Here is an 8,615-nt window from a genome sequence, read left to right as displayed (position 1 = left end):
TTATATTTTAGTATTAAGTGATTGACACATGCTTTATTATATTAACTAATAAATTTGTATCAATCGTTCATCGATTTAGTGTATAAATTGGACATACACTAAATTCATATAAAACGCTATTTTCTTTTTAGGGTTTATATTTTTATTAAGTGATTTATTATTTACTTAAATGATAAGATGATTTATGATAAATAAGTAAGACTATTTAATTTACTATAAACAAGAAAATAATTTTAAGAATATCATGACAGTTATATTTTAGCAGTAAATTACTAGAAAATAATATTACCATTGAGAAGTGATGTTATATTAATGTAACAGAAAGAGATAATTGGAAGATTTTTAAATTGAAAATAGAATCATAAACTCCAAAATACCAAGAAAACTCTCTAGTAAAAAAGTATTTTAATCACATTGTAATCCATATTTTCTCTTTTCTTTTATATTGAATTAATAGACAACAATATATTACTCCATTTTATTGAGTTAATAATTTAATGAGGTCCAATTTAAACTGATATGCTTAACATATTTATTTATGAGTATTATAAGATTTTGAATTTGAATTTTTTAATTCATCATATTTATTAATATTAATGATATTTCAACATTTTTATGATAAAAAATTATAAATTCAAATTTCTCAATGCATATCCACCACATCATGATATTCTATCATTTTCATAATAAAAAATATATATAAGAACAATGATAATGGAAACAAGTAAAGTTTAGGGTTGCTTTGATCTTCTTTTTCAAGATACATGCACTAACTCATAAGATTCAAGTCACCATAAGATAAGAGATGTACTTTGACAAGTCTATTTGGTTAATTATATCAAAATTCCTGAACAAGGTTTTCAGCATTTTTGGTAAACATCAAACTGGCCCCACTTTCTAATTCTCCTACTTTTATGAGATGATTCACATATTTCCACCTGATCTTTAAGAGTTAATTATTGATATAATAGTTATTACTTTATTATTTTGTAGTTTGATAAATTTAATTATATATTTTTGTTTCATATGCTATTTATTGTCTTCTTCTTTAGGTACCAAAAGAATGATAATCAGTGCAACACAATCAACCAAAAAACAGAAAACCAAATAAAAGAATTTGGTCATTGATAATTTATTATAATGATAAATCTGACACATGGCATGTGATTGATGTCCTCTCTAACAAGAACTAGTCTTTCTTCTGTTTTCTTTTCCTTTATCCAAATTTTGTTTGGTAGAAAAGGCACCTCTATTTTTTTTTTTTTTTTTTTAACCTCAAACTAAATTGATATGAATTTGTGGACCACACCACTCTATGCTTGCCATGGAAAATTATTAGGATACATACATTAATATATGCAAATAGTTCTAAGGTCAATTCACATCCACTAAATTGAAACATGAAGCAACCATTGGTCTCTATATTTTTAAATTTTTACCATTTTAACATTCATTTTTTAAAATTAATTTATAGAAAGCTCAATTACCCATAAACTAAATAATAAAAAATTATTATTATTTTATATTCTCTCATCAATTTAAATTTAAAATTATATCTCTAAAAATAAATAAATTCTTTACCACACATAATAATGATACTGAGTAATAAAATATTTAGAACACTCTTAATTATAAATAAAAAAATTAGCAAATAAATAATAAATTTTATCTCCTTCCAAAGAGAATCTTTTAGCCTCCAACAACCCCAATTTGCTTCCTCTCAAAAATCAAAACTTGCCACCTTACTCCTGTTAATCATTTTACATAATCCTCCATACAGTTTTTTATTGTTATAAAAAACAAAAAAAAAAAAAAAACTATGTAACTATAGCTAGATAATGGCATAAATAACTCCAACCTTATATTATTACATTAGTTTCAAACTATACAAAATACAAGTCAATATACAATGACACTTAACCAACAAAACTAGGAAAAGACAAATAGACTTGGCCATTATGCCATCTATTAAAAACATTCCAGAAAAACAATCTCTTTTAACTTGCTTAAACACATATTTCTTGAAGCTGGCCAGCATATATTATTAGCAGACCAACAGCAATTTATGCCAAAACACCTGATGGAAAAATTAACTAATTATTTTTCACCCAAAAATATTACAAATAAAACATTTATAGATCTTAAAATAACCATGCTTAATCACCAACATAATGATTAATTATATGATTTTTAAAATTATAAACAATAGCAAAATAAAATAATATGAATCACAAATCCCACAGATTTGATATTATTACTACTATTATTATTATTGAATTTAAATCCATCTTCTCTTGAAAACCCTGTAGTTCTCTCTCTAACATAATTTAGGTTGAGGAACAATTGACAAAGAGTTAACCCTTCAATCTACAGGTTCTATGCTATACAAGAGAAAGTTTGTCCATTTTTCTAGTTTATAAGCAAAAATTTGTATACATCCTTCCTTATTTTCACCGCGTTAGGAAAAACACAGCTGAAATTTATGCGGTTTTAGAATATCCTAATGGTATGTTTGGTTGAAATCTATAAAAAAATTCATTTTATTTGAATGAAAGACATGAAAATAAAATAAAATAAAATCAATAAAATTAAAAGAGATATTTTAGTGTTATAGAATATATTAACTTATTAATGTGAAATTCATTTGAAAAATCTATCTATTTTGTCAGAATTTAGTATATTTATAATCAATTTCGTACAAATTTGATTATATGGAATACTAAATTAACTTTCACTCCGTTTAATGTATATAAATTTTAGATTTACAAATAAATTTTATGAATTTCAAAAAACCCTGCATAAAAGCTCAATCTAGTTTGGTGTTATAAAATGTATTGACTTACTAATGTGAAATCCATTTGAAAATTCTACCTATTTTATCAGAATTTAATTTAGTTATAATCAACTTAACAAAAAATTTAATTATATAAAAAACTAAATTAACTTCCACTCCATTTAATGTATATAAATTTTTAGATTTATAAATAAATTTTATAGATATCAAATAAACGCTGCAATAAAAGCTCAATCTTCTCCATTTATTCCAGTGAGCTTAGGGAACAGATTTCATACAACTAGCTAATTCATAAAGGTATATGCAAACTGTAGCTTTATTCCACTCTTCAAATTCTCTAATGCATAAGCAAATGTATCTTTATTGAAACAAAAACAGAAGAAGCAAAACTCATTCTCTTAGCAAAATGATTTTTTTTTTTTTTAAAGAAGAAAAAAAACTCAAGCACGACAAAAATATTATAGAATATATTAACTTACAAGTTGAATGGTGATCTATTAAATGGGCAGAGCTCAAGAACTTTGATAGGAGATCAAAAGATTTTGAGCAATGAAGTCTTCTTCTAAGTTTTTGTTTCTTTATCTTCACGACGTGCGCTGCAAAATCTCCGACTTGAGGCACCACTTTTCTAAGTTATTTTTCTGATCCAATATTAAAAGCTCGTTTAATTTGTCGGAATCTGATCTTGAATATGTTATCAAGTGCGAATCTTCGTTTCGTCTTGAGAATCAAGAACGAATCCATTTCCAGCAGCGGTTGAGAGGAACGGTTAACCTCTTTTTCTTCGATGCCATTGCCGTCTTCTCCGGCGGTGCAGTCTTCTATGAGATCGTGAATTCTGTTTTTCAGTAGGCTGTTATTGGAATTTAATTGTAAAGATTGAAAATTTAAATCTAGGTACTGAGTTGTTTCTTTTTTCCAAAAAAAGAAAAAAGAATATGGGATTGAGATTTTTTAGGGCCAGGGATTGCTGTAAGAAAGTGAAATGAGCAGTGAGAGCTGTAAGTTCTTGGATGAGAATCTGAATCTTTTTAAGTTTATGGTTTTTATTCTTTTACCTGGATTCTGTTGAGGAAGAAGGAGGAGTTCTGCTGCATGTATCCAAATTCACCGTTTTGATAGTAATTTGCTGAGCATTAGTCTTATTACACTCTTGGTTTTTAGATAAATTCAGTTTATTACGTTATTTATTTACTAAATTAAAATTTAATCTATTTAAAAATTTCTCTATATTCACGATTATTAGATTTATAAATTTAAAAAAAAAACTAAAATACAGAAATTATTTGTAAAAGTTAAAAAATTATATATTTAAAAAAATAAGTCAAGTGCAGAAATTTTACGGTAATTAGATCTTACATTTAGGTTTTACACACCTGTTGCCAAGCAACCAACCCCCTCATCTCCCCATCTTGCTGCTTGTTTCATTACCTTTCCATAGAAAGCTCCTGCAAACCCTAGTCACCTCATCAACGACAATTTTTGGCAAATGAAAACTCTAGCTAGATTTGCATATTCCTGAAATTAGATTAGTTTGAACCCTTTTTCTATAAGGCAAGTGTTTTACAGCCCAATGAAACACTTTCTTTTCACTAAAAATAATAGTATATCTAAATTAATGATTAAATAAAAAAAAATTATTTAAGAGCGCATAAATCAAATGGCAGGAGTCTCTTCTAATTTAATTAATGTATCGAGTTTAAATTTTGGACATGCAATTCCTTAATTAAGGTTTTAAGAAAATATTTTGTCTCTTGTAAGGATCCTACCCGACACACTATAAATACCACATAAACAATAAAAAGTTTTGCTGATATTCTTTAATGGCATTAACAAAATGCTACTAATTTTTAACCCATCGATTAACATCTTCACCTAATGGATATCTCTAACACATATCTACTTCTTTTGGTCTTTAAATGAACCACAATTGTAAAAATATTAATGAAAAACATTTTATCATTAATGTTTCATCTCCATTAAAATCTTACAAACATCTTCATGAAGAATATTTTAGATCTTGTAAAGAGTATTAATATAAATCTCATAATGTATAACCAAATCTTAATTGATCGGGTTGTCTCATTATATTGAATAAGGCAATAAACTAGCATTTTATTTGAGATAAAAAAATGACAAGGTATCAAAAGAGAGGTAAGGTTAAGGCCACTCACAAAAATGTTAAGCCAGAATTTCAAATTACCAATACATATTTAAATTTTTATAATAATTTTTTTAAAAATAGATTTTTAGGTTTTGATTTTTTTTGTTATTTCTCATGATGTATTATATATTATTAGTTTAAATTGATTTAAGAAAAAAGAGACTATAATTACTGTTCAAAACTATGTAAGAAAAAAAAATATGAATAAAATAACTTATATCATATTTTAAGAAAAAAAAATCTTATATCATATTTTATTTAGTTTACTACTTAAAAAGGAATACACATATATTATTTTTTATTTATTTTAATAAAAAGAAGAATTTAACTATGTATTTATCAAAAATGTTAGATTTAGATAAAATACTAAATATATTTACATTCATTTAAATTCAATAGATTAAATACATATACTAGATATTTTATTCAAATATATTATTCTTTTTATAGTTTTAAGTGTTTAATAAATTAAACAAAAAAAATACAAGATAGTTCTTCAAGACATTTTTTTAATAATTAAAAATAATCATTTTTAATGTGTTTTTTTAATAAAAACGATCCAAGTATTTATAAAAATAAATAACAAATTAAAAATTATAAAACACAATTAGAACATTTTTAAAGCTCAAATAGTAACTGAACATTTTAAACACAATTATACTAGTTGTTTATCCGTGTGTTATATGATCATTATTACTATTTCGATTATAAAATCAAATTTATAAATACAATTTAATCAATTTTTAATATTTAAAAAATAATAAAAAACTAACTATTTTTAAATATCTTAATTTTTTTTAAGATTTCATTTAATATAATTTTTTAAAATATTTATTTATTAATGCTAAAATTATATAAATTAATACTACCAATATAATTGATATTACTATTTTTTAAAACTAAAGATTATTATAATAATTAAAATTTAATATACTAGTAAATATAATATTTAAAACTATTATTTTCTATAATTAGAATTATTATCTAATTAAAAATCGATTTATTAGTTAATATAATATTAAAATATAATTAATATGCTATTTTTAGAATAATCATTATCTAATTAGAAAACTAATTTATTATTAATAGGTTATTTTTTAGAATTATAATGAGTGTTTAATTAGGAATGTAACTTATTAATTAATAAATTAATAGAAGAACTATAAAATTGCACATAAGCTTAAGTCTCATGTGTCAAAAGTGAATACTCATATCAAGACAATATTTAAATTTGTCCAAAAAAAATTTAGATCTCAGAAATCTATATAGATATAAAAGCAAGGTTGTAACTTACTTACCTTATTTGTCTATGATTTTTAAGTTATTTATTTAAATTATCATAAATTTAGAAATTTATATGAAAATAAAAACTACTAAAAAATAATAATTGTATGAGTATTAAAGAAGTGCATTAACTATCCTAGAAAGATATATATTAATTAGTATTAAAAGTGTTATAATTTTATATTTAACCATTTAATTACTTTAAATTATTTTTCTCACCTTATCATCATAAGAATCATTCTAAAATTCTTAATCCACTTTTTTAGAATTATAAATTAATTTAGTTTTTTTTATAATTTTTCTCTTATTTATTTAATTATTTCAAAGTCTTTTCCTTATTCTCTTTCATAAGAATTATACTAAGACTTTTAATATATTTTTTAATTTAATTTTTATATTTTTTGTTTGATTACAGAAAAAAACTCTAATTTCATGTTTTAATATAAAAATTTATATATGTATCTAAATAACTTATGATTAATAAACCACTATATATATATAAATTTCTAATTTGCATAAATACTTTATGGCTAAATACATAAATGAATCCTTGAATTATTTTATTTTTGCAATTGGCCATCCGAACTCAATTTTGATTTAATTGGATTTCTCAATTTTATGGGTTGTTACTTTTAATCCCTCCATTAACAGTGGTAATAAAAAATTAATATGCTCCTAATGACGTTACTTATAATAGACAAAATACATAATTAAACTATTAAACTTGTATTATTTTCGTAATTAGCCCCCTAAAGTCAACTTTGATTCAATTGTGCATATGAACTTCACAAGTTGTTATATTTAAATCCTTCACAGATGAAAGTTAAACGCTTTGGATTAAGCTCTTGTGAAAAATGTGTTATGTTAATTCTAATGTATTATCTATTGTATATTAAATTATTTTATTAATTTATTAAATAAAATAAAAATATATATATTTTAAAGGACTAAAATAAACTGTTGCAATCCTTCAACTTTTCTGTCATCAAGTTCTTCTTTTTATTCTCATAGGCTATGCTCACACCAGTAACCATAGCAATGAAATATTTAATAGATATTAGAAAACGACAAATTTTGTTTGAGAACTAAAACTCATTGTTTTACTTTTTTATTTTATTTACTTATTTTATGTCTTAAATATATTATTATTTTATTCGAACTTATGTATTTTTAGATCACGTAGAACACACGCTCTTAATATGTCTATAATTAAAGGATTTAAAAATAACAACGAGTAAAGTTGAGAGTTTCAATTGAATCAAGGTTGAGTTCGGATGACCAATTGTAAAAAATGAGACAAGTTTAGGGGTCATTTATATATTTAACTGTTATTTTGTATTTTAAATATATTATTATTTTATTCAAATTTATATATTTTTAGATAGCGTAAAATATACGTGCATAACGTCTGTGATTGAAGGGTATAAAACTAATAACTCGTAAAATTGAAAAGTCCAATTGAATTAAAATTGAGATGATAGGATCAATTGTAAAAACAAGATAAGTTAATGGATCCATTTATGTATTTAGCCATATTTTATTTGCATAAAATGACTTTCTCCCAAAAAACGGGCATTAAATTATTTTATTACTATAATTAATTTATTAATGACTTTTTTTATTCTTATATTCTACTTTCATCTTTAAATATAATTAAAGTAAGAAAGTTTTTAAAAAATTATTTCTAAAATTGTATTACAGAATCTATAATTCTCAAATAATGGAACTTTCAATTTTCAAAATAATTTATAATCATTTACCTATTCTAATTAAAATTTATTTATTTTATATATTAAAAATTCAATTTTATCTTTTATATAAATTTATATTTATATCTAAATAGTTTATTTATAATAATATTGCATAATTCATATAAATATTTTATTTATATAAAATGACTTTCGTCCGGGTATTGAGCTAGTATATATGTAAAAGCAAGATTTTCAACTTGCTTTTCTATCTCTTCTTGTCAATTTTTCTATGGATTTTTTATTTTTGATAAATTAATCTAAAAATAAGAATATTTAAATAAAAAATTATTATAACTCTTTATTAACTATCATTTAATGACTATTATTTTAATAGTCTATTTTAATTTATTTTGTTATTAGACATTCCAATAATGGTTAAAAGAATATTTACATCATTAATTATATAACTCTTCATTTAAACTATTTTCTCTTCTAAAAATATGAATGATTCTTTTAAATATATTTTTTAATACTTATAAAAGTCTCTTTTTCTCTTACTATATTTTCAACTTAGTTTTTCTATGAATTGTTTTATATTTTGATGAATTTAATTTATTACTAAAAATATTTAAATAAATAAGTTATATAATATTTTATTAACCATCAATTAATAATTATTATT

The 8,615-nt window shown here is 22.5% G+C and overlaps 1 long non-coding RNA gene across 1 annotated transcript; it reads right to left on the bottom strand.

Annotated features, from left to right (window-relative positions):
• Positions 1-1,797: 1,797 nt before the first annotated feature.
• On the bottom strand, positions 1,798-4,249 carry LOC125370829. The gene is made up of 2 exons (XR_007216913.1): positions 3,274-4,249; positions 1,798-2,077 (listed from the first exon to the last, which is right to left on the bottom strand). It is a non-coding gene; the product is annotated as an uncharacterized LOC125370829 (long non-coding RNA).
• Between the last annotated feature and the right edge of the window lie 4,366 nt (positions 4,250-8,615).

Source organism: Ricinus communis, chromosome 8 (assembly GCF_019578655.1).
Source record: "Ricinus communis isolate WT05 ecotype wild-type chromosome 8, ASM1957865v1, whole genome shotgun sequence".
Taxonomy (NCBI): Eukaryota; Viridiplantae; Streptophyta; class Magnoliopsida; order Malpighiales; family Euphorbiaceae; genus Ricinus; species Ricinus communis.
This window is presented reverse-complemented; position numbering and strand designations above follow the sequence as displayed.